Source organism: Squalius cephalus, assembly GCF_949319135.1.
Source record: "Squalius cephalus genome assembly, chromosome: 19".
Taxonomy (NCBI): domain Eukaryota; kingdom Metazoa; phylum Chordata; class Actinopteri; order Cypriniformes; family Leuciscidae; genus Squalius; species Squalius cephalus.
Window position 1 is genome coordinate 25,300,325 of NC_137140.1, and position 17,878 is coordinate 25,318,202.

Genomic DNA, 17,878 nt, shown 5'->3' on the forward strand with positions numbered 1-17,878 from the left:
TTAACAAAATGAAAAATATATCTTTATTAAATCCAACTGATCGCGAAGGCACCTCACGCACGCACACACACAACATATCATATTGTAGTGTTGCTAACTTGACATTTTCAGCCATTCATCATCAAACTAAAATGCAGTCAACCAAACATAAAAGTACACTGCTAAATTTAAATGGTCAGCTGTAAAATCAGCGTGCCCAGCACCCAAACACATTTTTTGCACATGTGAAGGACGCTGTTTTACGTGGATATTGGAACACAAGTAAAATACAAAGCCTTTATTTAGCAAACAAACGTTACGTGACAAATATGGGAACATATTTGGATTCTTGCCAAATGAGAGATGTGAACCCAATGTCGTACAGTTTCACTTTTAAATAAATTCATTTTGGCTTGATGTTTGTATGTTATTTATAATAAGCCACTACAGCCTAATTTGTGTTTTATTTTATAGTTTAATATACAATTTATAGCTACTTATTTTTCATTCTTGTTCTGTTCTGAATAGGCTACCATTAAATTTGAAGAATTTGTTGAGGAGGGAGGGGGAAAATAGCCTAGGCTGTTAATAATATTTGTAAATGTTTCGTTTTATTAATATACATATAAATTAATATAATTGTTTGCAATTACGAGGTTAACAGGTGTTTTTGGAGTTTGGAGTTCTCTTTCATGAGATTACTTCCTCTTCTTGGCCGGGTTACGTTTCTCCATGTCGTAAACTCTAGGGGCGAGGATTCTATACCGTGAATTTTTAGGGCCGTGAAATTCAAATGACGATTGTTTTCAGTCGCCACATTTATCAACGTACGATCATTCGTACGATGGAATTGGCAGCATACAAATGTTTCATAAATCACACGTGAACCCTGACGTAAGATGATTTCTGTGCTCGTTTCTACGTTTGATAAATGAGCAATAAATGCATGACAAAAATCTCTATTAATTCTACTAAAAAAAATTACACTGATAAAAGCAATTCCTACATACTCACAGACATCTAAAACTGATACAAGTATTCTATGATGAATAGGTTTTAAATTTTAGAACTAAAAAATAACTGAAATATTTTGGGGGGGGGGGGCATAAAGTCATCTCATAATGACATGTTAATGAATAAAAAAGCTTATAAGAATGAAATTCATGAAAGTAGTTTGACTATCATTATTTCCTCAGGAAATTAGAACAGAAAAGTCCTGCAGTTTTCTTAAAATATTTGGAATAGTAATTATAAGAAATTATTTATGGAACTATATAGCACAATATATACACTTTCAAAATGTATTCAACAATTCAAAATTTATTATACACCACATTGCATTTTTAGGGTCATTAAATTGAAAATTAAATTGTCAAATTTTTCAAAATATAAATCCAAAATGAATTCAAACAAATAAATTTGACATCATATTTTTAAAAGTCACTATTATTTGTCATTGAAATTGGTACTCATGATTGTAACAGCAGTGGATAAAGAAATATCATACGTTAGACATTGAGTTTCTGTTTAGCACTTTCCTCCAAGATCAATAGTCCTTTTTTTTTTTTTTTAAATGCAGTGCACCCAGTGAGAAGCTGAATTACTTGCCTACATACCTCCTGTAAAGAGCTGTTGTTGAACTTGCTGCAATTTGCAGGCTTTGATTTGCCCACTCTTTGGCAATGTGGGGAATTCAACTTTGAGAGCAATGTGATGAAGAGGAGATAGCGGAAGCACACACGCAAGGAATTTCATTAAATCGACACTCTGTTTTCATTTGCCAGAAACGCAGCTCTTCCTTATCAGCGGATTACCTATGAATGAGCTCTATTCTGCGTCCATCAATCCGGGGAGCTTTCACCTCTGCTCAGAGATCGTGGGGCTAGAGATAAGAGAGTGGGCATGACTATGCAATTACACACTTTATTTTATTTTTCCGTCCAGGGTGAAGATGAAAAAAAAACCTCATCTCTGACTCTAAATCGCATTATCACCGTCAGGGAATTTATGACACGTGTTTAAGATGGAGCGAGGAGATATGAGGTTGGCAAGAGAACGTTTCAGCACAGCTGAGATTCTACCGTAGAGAGGTGATCGATGGCAGCTCACAGTGGAGAGAGAAGTAATGTACCCACTCTGAGACAGATAGGGGTGGCACTAGGATCACAAGGGTGGAGTGATAAGCCTTTGCCCTCTTTTCAGGTCGAGAACACACAGTTGCACAGCAACAGCAGGGCTCTTCAAAACACCACCCTGCTCCAATCCGCAGGCAGCTTAAATTCTACTAGGGGCTCCTGTGAGTCAGTCAGACACATGGAGAGGGGAATGATTGGCGTGATACATTTAATGGGATTATAGATTACTATGTGACATATGCAACTTCAGACTCATAAATAGAGCAAACACCCAACCCCAGTGATGCCGTACGTTTCCAAAGGATCAAATAAGGTCAATGTTTGTTCTACTTCCACAAATCATTAAAATGGAAAAGCTATTGAGCTGTTGGCAAGGTGTCAGCAGGAGGGATGGAGAGAGAGGGCCATGAGAAGAGAAAGAGAGGAAGATTTATGCATGACTAAATCAATTGTGAATGCAAATGTGCTGAGAAGCAGACTTATGTGACCTAGGGAGGAGTCCAACTCCCTCAATTATGCAATTATGATTCATCAAAAGAATTCTCGCTTAAAAACCCGAAAATCAATGATATGCACTGTGCACTGGGTTCTTACAAGGCCAAGATCCAGGATCGAGCACCACAGTAGGGTCAAACAAGCATAAACTGCAACTAAATCGCTCTGCTGTCATTCTATAAGCATAAAAATGACTAGGCGATGGCTGTATGAAAAATCTCTATATTCAATATATTAAAATATTGTAGCTCATTAAAAAGGTGCAGCTTTTTCTTACGATTACACTCCATGAACTTTAAAGAAATTAATCAAACATGGTTTTATTCCATGCATTGGGCTTTCACCTGAAAACTGCTGAGACAGGAGCCCTAAAACTGCATTCTAAGCTAATGAAACATTTACTAACATTTTCATGGCTGAGGGGAATGGAGGCAGCTCATCTATGCGAGACTTATCAGCTGAACAAATCTGTTTCCAATACGCTGCGTCCAGGCTATTTAGATCGGGGGGTGTTTGAATTTTGGTTAAAAATAACAGAGAGTCTACTGAGGAAATGTTGATTGGACCACATTTTTAATTTATATGCAGTAGTTGAGACTGGTTAGAGACAATTGTAACAGTAAAAAAAAATAACGTTAACCCACTTTATCTAAAATAAATGCATGCCTAAGCATATACCACTACTACTAATAATAATATTTATTATTAGTCTGCTGTTTCAGTCAAGAACAACTTTCAGCCTAAATCAATAATGCTCATTATTCAAATGTCAGCATTAAAATATGTTTCATTGTTATTTATGTCATTCACATGACTTTTTAAGCAACTTCAGATCAAATAAATACTACTTTGAATACAAAGGAATCAAAACTAACAAAAAGAAAAATATTGGGCATAAAAATCACCTCTAAAACACAAGTGTTTTTCTTGTTGACAATTTCACACGAAATGATACGATCATTCTACTTTTCCTCAGGCAGAAAGGAAACTCTACTGAGCATATGTCAACACTCTGGCTTGTTTGTGGTTAAAGAAATTCAGTGTTACAATTGCTTGCTAAAAAGCAATCACTGGAACAGCTCAACAGAGAATTTCGTGACTTTTCACACTATCCCCCGGTTTCACAGACAAGGCTTAAGCCTAGTCCCCGGCTAAAATGCATGTTTGAGCTGGTTTAACTGAAAGCACCTTGCAGTGACGGACGTATCTTAAAATATGACAGTGCCATTGTTTTGTCTCAAGATGCACACACCAGTAATGTTTTTTTCTAAGCCATGTTTCTAAAAGCTATACTTAAATGTCCTAATTGAACTAAGGCCTAATCCTGGCTTAATCTACGTCATGTCTATGAAACCAGGCCTATATTACGAAAGTGCATGTAGACTAGCTAACTCTCATGAGCTTCACTTTGTCTTGATTTTTAACAGTTTTGAAAATAGATAGCCTGAGGGATAAGATGTCGCTTATAAGTATTGCACATTTCTAAGTCAAAACTGAAAGGTCAATAATAACATAATGATTAGAAATGTTCAAAGTTCATTTAATCAATCATTTCTAGTTCTTTTATTTTTTGACAGTGAGTTGAGGGAGCAATCATTCCTGCTGACCTAGAGTACTAAAATGAACTCATTACATATTTAATTTGATAACTTCATCCCTATATCTGTCACTCTCAGTTCTGACATTTTGTAGGTCAGTGGATAAATGTGTGCTCCAAACAACTGTTAAAGTATGATGCATTTGTCCAGCACTGTTTTCAGTTTAGGAATCAGCAAAGCAAAATTGCAGCTGCATATTTGATTTTATTTTATTTAAAGTGGAGGGGACAAAATCGGCCATGGCAAAAAAAGTGCATAAATGATGCCCAAAAAATTGTGCAAAAGAAAATAGATTTGGCCATAATTTACAGTTAAGCACTTTTGCAGTATGATGAAATGTAATGCATAATGCACAATATTTACATGATGTGCAGACTATTAAGGCTGCTAACAAGCACCAGAACAAAATATAACCATTAGCGGAAAGAAACATCACAAAACCACAGGAGCAGATAATTCGCCAAAAACCTCAATTACTCACATACTTTAATGAGGATGATGGATCACTACTAAAAGGTGGCATTGTGTGGAAGAAGGTGGTCTGGAAAATGCTAGGCCTGTGCTCACGATTCTGGCCTTTAAACGGAGGCCTCCTGCAGGCTTCAACTCTGATGGCCTCATCGATTTGATGCAGGCGCCCAACAACCGGCTGATATGAAAGACATTCATGTTATGAGGGCTTTCTAGTTGAAGGGCAGCGTTTATGTGGAATAAGAGCCTTGAGGACAATATTTACTTGGCCTCACTCTGAAAAAAATGTAATAAAAAAACAAAACAAAGCACCAGGTCTGTTGAAGTCTTTATACAAGATTGAATAATGTAATAGTACACATTCATGTCAGCACAAACCATTCTTGTTTGTGTTGGCATGAATGTGTACGATTAGAAGAGGGACCTACATCTTATTCCCAAGGACGCAAATTATGATTAATCTGATTTCACATCATGCAGTGGAGAATATTCATAACAGCCCCATTACTCATTGAGATGCAAACATAAATGTATATGGATTTATCAGCTTTTTGACTGTTTCGATTTTTCAAGGAGAATGGATTGATTTATTAGTGACTGTTGAACATTTTAACTTAGCAGAAATCTATAGGACATCCTTTACAGGAAGAAGGTATCAAGGAAATTCAGATGTTAGAATCCTTCTCCAAAAAGCACTTACATTCAGCCATTACAAAAGAAATGTATAATGGTTAGCAGATATATAATTGCATTGTAGAATCAATACAATGCATTGTTTTTACACGCTAACTGAATTGTGCTGTATTGAGAAGAGTGAGTAGTGCACACTGCAGGCAAGAGAGCACTGCACCAAATCATTAGAATTTTTTTTTTACAATCTCAATAGCATCAGCTGTAGGCTACATGTTTTATATCCAGTTAGCATTATAAAGAATAATGAGTCAGTAATGAACAGTTCAACATCCAAACATGTCAGGGCTGTGGGCTAAGAATGAGAACACAAGTGCCACACACTGAGCCAAGGAGGTCCAGGAATCATAATGAACCAGGAATCAGTAATCCGTTAGCAGGGCTGTGCGATTAATTGCAATAAATGTTCTATTTCAATTTTGGCTTCCAACAATCATGGAAACAACATAATTGAGGTAAAACGATTATTGTGCGGCTGCCGCACTCCGTCCAGCGCACCCTTCACAGGGGTTTGCTTTTTGTTCCTCCCTAAAAGCCTAAAAGCCCAAAAACGTAACATTCAAATAAGCCAAACACGCGAGTGTTGTAAAATGCAGTCTACTGTTGCTAAACTGCAGAACGTGCTTGATATTAAACAGTGTTATTAAAAGCACATTAAGCCGCGAAAGAGACACTGTTCCCCTTGCGGCTTTCTGCGTGTGCGCTGGGAGACGGAGTCGAACGTGGGTGGGCAAAGTATACTTTGAGCTTCAGGTGTGGGCCTAAACGGTCAAATATACACTAAAATGCCATTTTGGCGACTATTCACGCAAACACAGTCAATCACGTCTTAAACGTACAGTATGGAATTTTTTCTCCACTAGGGGTCGCTAACCTCTTTACAGTAACAAAGGCGTAGTTTGATGACGCAACATTTGCTAAGAATTATGGATCTTGTCGTCAACGTCAAGCCGACCGATCTAATAATGTTTATGGATGACTGAATACATCTATGTTTTTATCATGACTGTGATATGAAGCAGTTCAGGATTCAGAGACAGCTATCAGCTCCACACGCGACGCGAGTCCCGCGGATATAAAAGGAATATGGACATTTCATTCTACCAAACTACACGCAAGTGCAGAATTACAACTCACAGGTCAGTTTATTAGACAAACTTGTGAGGTAACGCAGCGCTGTTTCACTTGGTCTAACATTACACTAACACACTAAACTGCATTTCAATGTGTTGAAATTTATGTGTTAGTTTGTCTGTATGAGACTAGCAGTGAGCTAGATGAACATTAGAATAACATACAGATCATATTCTAACATTTTATCATTGTTGAACTATATAACATTGATTAGTTTTATGTAAATGTGCTCACCTGTTTAATAAAGTACATGTAGGAGCGGTCTAAGTCTTGGACGTGGAGCTCTCGTTTATATACTGTCTATGGGAGCTCTCGGCATCTCAAAAACACCGCGCTGATATTGATTCTCGTTTTAGTTCTCATTTTTTATCCAAAGTCTGCTTGCCATGGTCCATAATGTTTGAACGAAACAACAACAGCGTGCAGATAGACATTGCGAACTACACAGTTGTCCACGTCTGTCGCCTTGGTTACTATCAGAGGGCTCTGATTGCTATGGCAGTACGAGCGGAAACCAGGGACAACGCGGATATGACGCCATTGACTGCGACAAAACGGAAATAAAGAAACGGGACATGTCTTCGAATTAAATTAAAATTTCTCCTGGTTTGAAAGTTGTTGGAAACAGTCGGGATAATATAAGTACACAACTAAAAAAATATATAACATAGATATAGTGATTTTTGCTATTTTTAAAGCAAAAAAGTTACATATTGTGGCTTTAAGTGAGCGTAAACAGTTGGAAGAAAATAAGATGTGTATCAATATATTAGACCAGTGCAGCTCTTAAAGTGACAGCAGCTTAATACACCTGCAAAGAAAAGACCAAGAGAAAATCACTCACTGCTTGACTGAATAACTTAAGTAGCTTTATTAAGGATTAATCTGTATTTAAAGGGTTAGTTCCCCTAAAAATGAAAATTCTTTCATTAATTACTCACCCTCATGTCTTTCCAAACCTGTAAGACTTTTGTTCATCTTCGGAAGACAAATAAAGATCTTTCTGATGAAGGTGCCAAGTATATGATCAATATTCAATATTGATGTTCGAATATGTTCAATATTTCGAACATAAGAGCAAAGAAACTAATTTCAAGCAGTAGGACCAAAAAAAAACTACAATAGAACAAAGACGCAAATTAATAAACTTCAAGCACTAGAAATAAGAAATACTGCGTACATTTTATAAAGAAATCAAATGTACAAAAACACTGCATAGTCTTCACTGTTTCAATTAAATATACATTTATTCTTATTTAAGTTACAAAAGTGATTCAGACAAGAGCAGTGAGAGATGTTCTCTCTTTTGTTGTTTGATTAACATTAATGACAAACAGCAGCAGGTTTATAGGCTGCTGTCACTTTAAGAGTGAATGCGCGGGTCACTGATATCGTTAGAACACTACTTTTGAATGGACATCAATGGTTAGATTGCAATATTTTTCTCCCTGCATAATGGTAAATGTGCACCAAGTGCTGCCAAAGCTAACCTGCCAAACCCTGAGCAGTGCTGCTCATATATCAAGTCTGAATCCAGCTTGTGATTAATCCCGCTCTCTCTTGTTCTCTTGTATCAATAAAAGTGGTAAAATAGCAAAAAAGAATTTCTTTCCTGTAATACATCTAAATAATATACACTATTTGCATTCAAAATTGGGTTAATACTCTGCGCTGGCCCTGTATCCTTCAGGTGAGGACACAAGAGAGGAAGTTGTTTGATGTGTTTGCACCTTATTTCTTTATTTCGCTCTTAGAAATACACTACACAGCGGCTCAGAGGCAGGCCTGCAGGAGATAAGCTAAGCCATATGAACAGTGCTGAATGAGAAGGCTCTGTAATGACCTCTCTCTTCCTCCTTTATTTAGTTTTATTTAGGATTTAATTCGGGTCAGGGGAGCAAGGATACAAATGACCAGCCAGGCTGCATTCTGATTCACAGTCTTCATTTAGTGTTATCACCGCAGCACATTGCAATATTTGCTTAGTCAAATAAGGACAGATTGGTCATACTGCCACGAGTAAAAGCATACGCACACCCGCTGACGCTCAGGAGATATGTTTCCAGGTATTTACTGATTTTTGAGCTATCAATTGATTATAAAACCCTTAAAAGAGGTAGCAAAAAAAAAACATCCCGCAGGTTGTGAAGTGCTTTGCGAACATAATAAAAGCTCAGCTTTTCATTTATCGTCTGACAACAGAAAAGGTTTCTGTGTGAAAAAGCGAAGCCTTTGGGATGACGCCATGTTTCTTGCTCTCCTCCTCCAGCTATGAAATGAAATGATTCCTCATGGTGATAAATGACTAGATCAGTGGACACTGCCTCATGTTTGTTCTAAACTTTATCTCCCACTTGCCTTTTCGGCGTTTAGCAAGAGAAGCAGCTGTAGAATTAATTTGCACTGCCCGATATTCACGTCACACCATTAAAGTGAGAGCTTTATTAGGAATTCACAGTCCAATACCCACTGGATTTACACGATGGGGAAAAACAAGTATTAACTGACACCACGATAATATGAATCCTGAACTATTTGAGCTTAAAAATGTATTCAACTCACTCTTCAGAACCACATTCATTTTTCTACTTAAATGCATCTTGAAATGCCTGCATTACTAAAAACGGCCTGGTGATCGCTGAGCTTCGGTCCCATGGAGATAACACATGTGACAAACCAACTAAAGCAGTGTGAAAGCACTGTGCCTCAGAGATGAGTGGGAGAGATCCCTTCTTTAATGAGAGGCCGTGATGTCCATCTCACTGACTGTGACAGCGTTCGCCTGCCATCTTTACACAGAGGGTGATGAATACCAACTATAAATAGTACAGTCTGACTCAGTGTAAATTAATTACTTACGGCAGTGGTTCTCAACCGGGGGGGGCTCAGTGATCCTCCAGGGGGGCGAGAGATAGCTCGGGAGATAACTTTCATATAATTCTTTGATTTTGTTATTAATACGTTAAATAAAAAATTTACAAAGCACCACCTCTCTCGTACGAATTTGTTTGTTTCAGAGCAGCCCAAGACGTTTCTTATCACGCTGTGTGAAATACAGACTGAACGGCGGCTCAAAACACACAACTGCTTCATGAATATTGGATACGCAAACTACATCTCTCCATTGGATAAAGAAAGCCAGTGTCCCTAATAAAGTTTTGATGCATGGCGAATGTAATGAAGGTAATGACGTGACATACAGGAGTAACTGATTTATAGCAATGCTCCAGTTTTGATTTATTGATACTTTAGAAATGCAACAATAGTAATTCTGGTCAATTACAACGGTTAATTGTATTATGTCCAAAAACCAATAAATGCCCAATATAACATTTTTGTCTACATAAAAAAATAAAATAAAATAAAAAACAGTTTTAAATTCTACAAGTGAATGTGAACATGATCTACACATTTTAATATACAGTATGAACAATGAATACTAATTCTGAGATTTGCTGAAGATTCCATTTAAAAGTGATATACAGTAGTTAACTAAAATCATAAAAAAGAAAAACATTTTTGCAACTTGAAAAAATAAACGTTAACTGGAAAACAAAAAAAAATGCTAGTTGCCAAGGCAACATTTCTCATATTTAGTCTAACTTGATGTACAAAAATAACTAAAACTACAAATGTATGCAAGCTAGGAATATAAAAAATATATAAAAACGTCAACAACAAATACTAATACGAGCGAAAATGAAAACTGAGAATAAAAAATGACATCCAATTCAAAATATTTATAAAAACTAGTACATATAATATTATAAGAAACTTGCATGCACAAATATCCAATCTATAGATATTTTCTGAATTACAGTCTTGAAATATATACACTGTATGTGTGTATATACTGTATATATTATTTATTTAAATCATTTACATACACGTATATACACACACACACACACTATTTAGATATAGATATGAATAGAGAGAGCTTCAGAAGAGATAAAAATCTGAAATCTCTTTCATATGTGGTTTTTCTTGGGTCGAACATGGTCATCCAGACACACACACACCGTACAAAGTACCCTACCCCTGTGAATTGCAAGTATAACGCAGGTATATTGCAGTTTGGATGCTTTCATTGTGATTAACTAGCCTGGTAATACCAGACTCTGCTACTTCACTTTGCTTCGTAGAGAGAGTCTGGAATAGCATAATAGAGAAGTGTTTTCTCTCTCGCGGGGGGGGGGGGGGGGGGGGGGGGGGGCGCTTGTCTGAAGTTTAAAATCATTGGTTACCCGTAAGCCAATCACATAACGTTTGGTTATGGCGTGTGTTATGCGCATGCTCAGCCGCATCTAACTTCCACTGTAAACACATGTATGATGCAAAAACTAAACCATCGAGCGAAATACCGGAGTGAACATGGCTGTGAACGACTTTTGCAGATTATGTGAAGTAAATCTACGCAAGTACGCATCCACCACGGTACAATCAGCGTCTACGTCACGGCTCTCAGCCCGCCCTCTGTTCGTTGATTGGCCCGGCTGTTTTCAGGCCGGTGGAAAACTTAAAGATATGCTGCTATCTCAGACTGACTACAGGAGCGAAATGAAATTAGCGGAAGTAGGAAGTCTGACGTAGTCAGGCTAGTGATTAACCTGGCTGGGTTTACAAAAGTTATTCACAGCATATATTTACTTAGGGCATTCAGAAAGAAAGCTTGCCTCTTTCCATCTGTAAGTACTTGTATCTGATGATTATATTGCCCGTGTATAGACACCCCAAATCGGAGGCATTTTAGCGTTGTTAGCAGAACTGAGCGGAGTTTTTCCGCTGTAGTGGACATTCACTGTCACTTGAGTGTTTTAAAGCAGCCAGCTGCAGAATGGCAGGTATCCTCACATTAAATGATCAAATAAACCTTTGGCAGGTCAAAGATTAATTTGGCAGTTGTCAAAATAAAAGTAGTCAACATGTCCTCTGTCTTTTTTATTTATTGAAAGCAATTTTTAGAAAGAAAAAAAAAAGAGATGATACATAACATTACAACGTACCTGATGTCTAACCTCTACGCCAAATTATTTTCCGAGTGGTTCTCAATGGTGGCGTTCAGAGAACAACGGGGGTGTTGTTGGAAGCAAGATTTCTGAAAGAGGTGTTCATGGGGGGCGTTCACGAGTTTACACCAAAGATCCAGACAAGATTAAACATGTAATTACTTTCAAAATAATTGCTTACAACATTCTAAAATCTGCCAGTTTAATGTGACATGTAAGAAGCAGAATTTATTATTAAAACAGAATGATAATCAGCATACATTCAATAAAGACATTTAGCCCTTTTTTGGTGAGGGTGGTGGTGGGGTATGGGACCTGGATAATGGATAGGGGGCGCTGGCCCAAAAAAATGTTGAGAACCACTGCTCTAGGCACTCTGTCTATTTTCTCTCCTCTCTGTCTCTAAGTTGGATGGGGCTTGAGGCGCTCCTTAGGGCAGTATCACTCATTGTTTTCCTCCAGGGAGCAAGTTCAAGATCTGTTACGACTGGCCTCCTCTGAACCCCAAGCTCCTAATGTGCACAGGGACAGCACACAGAGGCTGCGTTTCTTGAGCGGAGAGCTATCAGGCTGTGTTTGGACCATTGCCTCCCAGCTTGTGACACACAACCTAAGCCTGGCAAAACTCTGCATCAATGCGGCACAGTTTGACATGACCATAAACTAGCAACTTAACTTTTTTCAATATAAATCGTATAACTGCCGTCTTTCGGCATTACTGTGTGACAAATGAATCATGGCACTGACTATGCATGCACTTTGCATATATTTCGGTTCATAAATTAATTCCATTATCAAATGATTTTGGGTGAATATTTCCACTGGGCCAGAGCAACATAATACTTTTTGGCACCAGAAATATTTTATGTTAAAAACAGCACCACCTGACATTTGGCACAAGCAAGATCCTAAAGTTGACAGTGATTAATAACCGCAATGTGAACCGTGACACCTCAAACCACCTCTAAGCATGCTTTCATCTGACTAGATGAAAAATGCATTTTCGACTTTAGCTAAATCAATTTGTCTACTTTCCACGAAAACCGCGCACTAAAAGACACTATTGTCACCACTCTATAATTATTTGTTAGATCTCAATATTTTATAAACAAGCAAGCAGCTTATCCCTAAAGCTGCAGCGATTGCCTCCGCAAAGCCGACCTAATAATTGTAAAGGCTCAAAAAGCTTTCGGTGATGGAGAGTGAAGCCTTTATGTTTCGATCAGGAAATTTTCAGAAATTAAGGGGTTTTAAGAACATGCTGTCTTGGTCTTCATGCATAAATTAAGTCAGAGGATGCTTACTCTGGGATACAGCCTGGAGGGAGAACTAGTCTAGCACTAAGTGCATGAGGAGCGTGAAAGGATAGAAAGATTTTTCCATTTCATCTCTCCTCTGAGCATGATTCTCTCAGTCTGATTTCTGACCCATGCCTCCTCCCTGTGCCAAGAGTGAGATTAATGGTGATATACGAGCAGGAAAAAGACTAGCAATGGTGCTAAGATGAGGCATGCTGGGTGCCGAGGAGGTGACGTGCCGTCATGGGGTGGACGGGAAGGATGTACTTCAGGACTAATGGAAAGATAGAGGGGGAAAATGAAGTCCACATTAGCTGGGAGACTGACTGATTTAGAAATGGAAGAGTTGCAAGATAGGTGTGTTAAAGTTATATTTGCCATTTAACCCCAAATATGTTGTTGCTAGGTTACAACCAAAAACATTGCGGTGTCGATAGTGAGTGTCTGGAGCTCATTTGTACAGATCCCACTGCCAGACCCCATATCTCACTCACAGCCTCCCACCCACACATATGCATTTCACACAACACAAAGCATCGTTTTCACAAAGCCACACAAAAATACATAAAACCGGTCGGCAGAGCTGTTGCTAAGGCATTGGTTTAGAAATTCCAGCACTCGCATTTCCCATCACTCATTACATTTCCATGCCATCTGTTACAGCACCTTAGATCCCATCCCCCCCGATGGCAAAGCAACCATTCTCATCACAAACATGCTAATGAATCTGTATCCTCACTCCCACCGGTACAGCAAACAGTCAAATGGTTCCTCACTCAAAACAAGCATCATCAGCACAGGGATGAGACATTCTAAGATGAGCCCCATGTTCGTTAGCCGCACGGTGATTGACATAATTACACCCTAGAGTCAGAAAGATAGAGCGAGGTAATGCTATAATGTGTACCTGCCGCTGGTGATTCATGCGCACATTTAGCCTTCCATCATTAGCTGCCTCATCAGCAAAAGGTGGATGCAAAGGTTGTGGGTTTTTTTAATTGTTGGTAGCTTAACAGTAGGAGCCGGAGCCTTTGTGTTCTAATTGTAATCTCTAATTACAGTAAATGCTGTTTACAAAAGCGACATAGACACTCGGCGACAGTTTACATTTAACATTTATTCTCCCACACCAGCTACACACTGTCACAGAGTCAACAACATCGACAGCACCAGACCTCTAAACTCCACCCACTCGTTCCCAGTCACCAGAGTACTAATCACTGTCACCTGTCACTAATCTTCACTGATCATCACCCAGCACTATATAACTCTTCCCAATGCAGTTCACCATTGTCTGGTCTCGTCGTTCCCTCAAAGAACACTTACCAGCGTGATCGATGTGCCTTCAGTCATCTGCTTCCTTCAGCCGTCTAACAGTCATCTGCATTGATCTCCATTTCCAAACCTGCAACAGATAAGACCCTTCCTCATCCAGATATCCATCCTGAACACTATATTCATCAGTTACTTCCCTGCTTCCATCGTTGCGATCACATACTTATGCAAATAAACCTGTTGATTACTTTACCTGTGTGAATCCTTCTGTTTCATGACACACACATGGACAGCTAACCCCTTTGACATAAAACAAGTTCTTGAAGTACCCCTGAGATTTTAAGTTTATATTTAATTAATTTAACAACATTTGCATGTTGACAGTTCTCTGATGTATCACATGACATGCAGGTAAACAGAAAATTAAAATATTTAAGTTTAGGTTTTTTTTTTATTATTATTATTATTATTATTATTATTATTATTATTATTATTATTGTATGGTGCACAATTTGGTAAAATATAAGATTTATTATTTTGTCGTGTTGTGATTCTATATCATAAGAAAATGTTACATTTGAACTATAAATATATATTGTAATACAATAGAACTTTAAAATAAGAAATATATAATAATTACAATATTAATGTCAAATGATTTACTTTCAAATGTTCAGAACTTTTATTTTGGTGGAAAACTAGTTACTATATATATATATAAAATGCTTTTTTATATATACTTTCCATAAGTATTTAAAGATTAAACACCATGTCAATGGATAGGAGAATGATTTTAAGCTATTTGTAAAATCTCTTCAATGGATGTCAGACAGAAATGCCCTGAAACTTTCCGCTTTGGACTTATGTTATTAGACTAGATCCTCACCCCCTCAGATTTTGTTTTCTTCTTTTATTTGGTTCTGTTTTGTTCTTTCTACTAAGTGCTATATCAACAAACATATGTATGATTGTTGAATTATGCCATAATTGTTTGTATTTAAATTCTGAATAATAAAATTAAAACATTTGAAAAAAAATGCTTTCAGTTCCAAATATATATGCTTTATTTATGCTTCCCATTCCAAATCTGATAAAATGCTGAAAACATGCTTGCATAAGCAGCTGCTTGCGTGTAAATGAACACAGTGCGCCATTTCACTATGAAAGAGGCAGAGCATCACACTAAATAGTTGCTTTTTTATGATGCAATTAATTATTAGCCTTTCATTAACTCCTTGGGAAACATTGGACTAGAGGGACAGGCAGACCATAAACTTAGTTTAAGAGAAACTTCAACCAGACAGACAGAACCGGAAAGGCTGGCAGTCAAACAAACATGTCCATTTTTTGATCCACAAACAGTTGCTCCCACGTAGTTAGGGTGTCCTTAAATGTACTCGCATTGAATTGTTCAGAGAAGTCTGACAGCTTGAATGAGAGCCGAATATGTGTGCGAGGGGGGAATCCCTGTGGACACGCAGATGAATTATGTAAAAACACATTCAAACAGATGTTAGAAGTCTCATGAAAAAGCCAGATTGTCTCTGAACATTTTGAATGTCTTCCCAACATCCGATTAAATCCAAAGCGAATAGAATATGTCAAGCACAGAACAGATCTTTGGCGCGGTCTCAATATTTTAGCTCAAATGAGAATTCAGGGGTCCAGATTTCCCTCTACAAACACTATAGGCACATTATACACACGCCTACCATGCAAAACAGCTCTGGAAGACAGCAACAGCCAGCTCTTGTTTCTTATTCATGCGTCCCTGGCTCCAGACTTGAGCGGGACTGAGTGATGAAGTACACTACAGCCTCTCCAGCTTGTACTGAGACAACAAGCTGCTCCCAGCTATTAACACTATTAAAAGGACGTCCAGATTGCCATTGACATTACACACTCTCTCACTCAATTTGGTGAGTGAATCACATCAACTGAATAGTTAATTGATGTAAAATTTCCATATTGTGCACATCTGTGCAGTAATTGCTAGCATTTCTAACCAAATTATGGAAGATAGCTGATTTATAATATGTTTTTCCACTAGTGCTCAACACACCACTTACAAGGGCTCTAATTAATGTTCCAACATTAACTGGGGGGGGGGGGGGGTGTCTCTCCATCACGCCATTCGCACTTCTCTCGACTCGCACCCAAACCATTTTCATATCAGGCACCACTCCAAGATAAGCATACCCATCAATCTTAACAGCCCTAACAGCATATTAGCTACAAATATAAGTGAGGGAAATGCGTAGAATGCACCATATGTCATACCATCAGAGTGTTGAGTAGAGTGTGTTGATCTAAACTTGAAGTTTGACATTTGAAGGTAGTGTAAAGACAAGCTTGGAAGGCTGCACACACTGTGACTTTGTGCCAAGCTAGTCTTGTGTCATAGTACATCATATGTTGATCTCCTCAGAGTTCTGAAATAAAAAATCGGAACATTTTCAAGTTAAGCAGCCAATATTTCGATATCATTGCTAGTGCTAGCTAATTACTATTTATATATATATTTTAGGGATGCACCAATATGAAAATTTTGCCCGATACGATAATTCTTCCTATTTGAAAGCTGATATCTGATATATTGACCAATAAATCTAAATCAAAAGTTTTATTTAATTTTTGAGAGCCTGATTAAAAAAAATGTCTCACCATTAAATCCATGTCCCAAGCACACAATTATAATGATGCTCTCATTGTAATTTTATGTAGCCTATATGACAGACTTGCACTGCACATGTTGCACTTAACTGTATTTTCCTTTTTGAAGTAATTCCAAACATATCAAGCAATTCAATACAATCATTGCGAACAAGAGCGCACCTGAAGTGTCTCAGCTGAAGGAAATAATCCATTATTTATCTGCTTTAAGATTTCAGCCAAATTTCTTATCAGCCGATAACGATACCATTAAAAATTAACATATATTGGCTGATATCAATGTGGTGGGCGATATATTGTACATCCCTAGTAATATATAATTTTTAATCTGGTTTTGAGTATGTTTGTGTATAATGAACTATAATATATCCTACTCTGTTATGATATGTTATTTCATAATCCGATATTGAAATGACTCATTATTAAAGTCCGATATTAAACATACAGATGAGCCGATAACTATTTTCATGCAATGCCCGATAACTGATACATTGGTCAATATTACTTTCAATTAAATAAATTAAAATTAAATTACTTAAAACTAAAATCTATCATTTTAAATGCAACAAGTGAATTTAAACTTTAAAATTATAGTAAGAAAAACAATCATTTTGAGATTTGATAAAGATTATTTAATTATTATTAATTATTTGTGTTTTTAAAGATAAATTTTAAGCGAGCATTTGAAGTTGACAAAGGTAATCAAAATATATGTAAAGTGAGCATGCACAACTAATTATCCAGTCAGCATATATATCCAATAGGCTATTGACCAAAAACTAGCTGGAGCGAATGTTCATATACATGTAAGTAAAACATGAACTGTTACCTGATTTATGTATAACGAATGCTTCCTACATTATTACAGTATTTGTGCAGGTCAAGAAGTTCCATAAACGAAACATCCAAAGCGCGCGCCCCGAAAACCAGAGTCTCAGACAGCGCGTGAATACTGAATTGAATTCACACAAAATGATGTAAAAACGCCTGTATTGGCGAGTATCCTGGTAAACAAAGTCGGTTATATCTCAAGTGAACGTAGACAGCATATTCCGTGCGTTCGGTCTTAAAGGGGCAGCAGTCTAATAAAAGTCCTGCTTGTGTTTTAATGTTAATCAAAC

General features: G+C 37.5%; 1 long non-coding RNA gene across 1 annotated transcript in view; it reads right to left on the bottom strand.

Annotated features, from left to right (window-relative positions):
• Nucleotides 1–17,643, bottom strand: part of LOC307147114 — a 53,322-nt gene extending 35,679 nt beyond the window's left edge. Inside the window, exons 1-3 of the long non-coding RNA XR_013819217.1 lie at nt 17,587–17,643; nt 16,365–16,516; nt 14,136–14,214 (exon numbers count right to left, since the gene is read on the bottom strand). This is a non-coding gene — a long non-coding RNA (uncharacterized lncRNA). The remainder of the gene's footprint in view (nt 1–14,135; nt 14,215–16,364; nt 16,517–17,586) is intronic.
• Between the last annotated feature and the right edge of the window lie 235 nt (nt 17,644–17,878).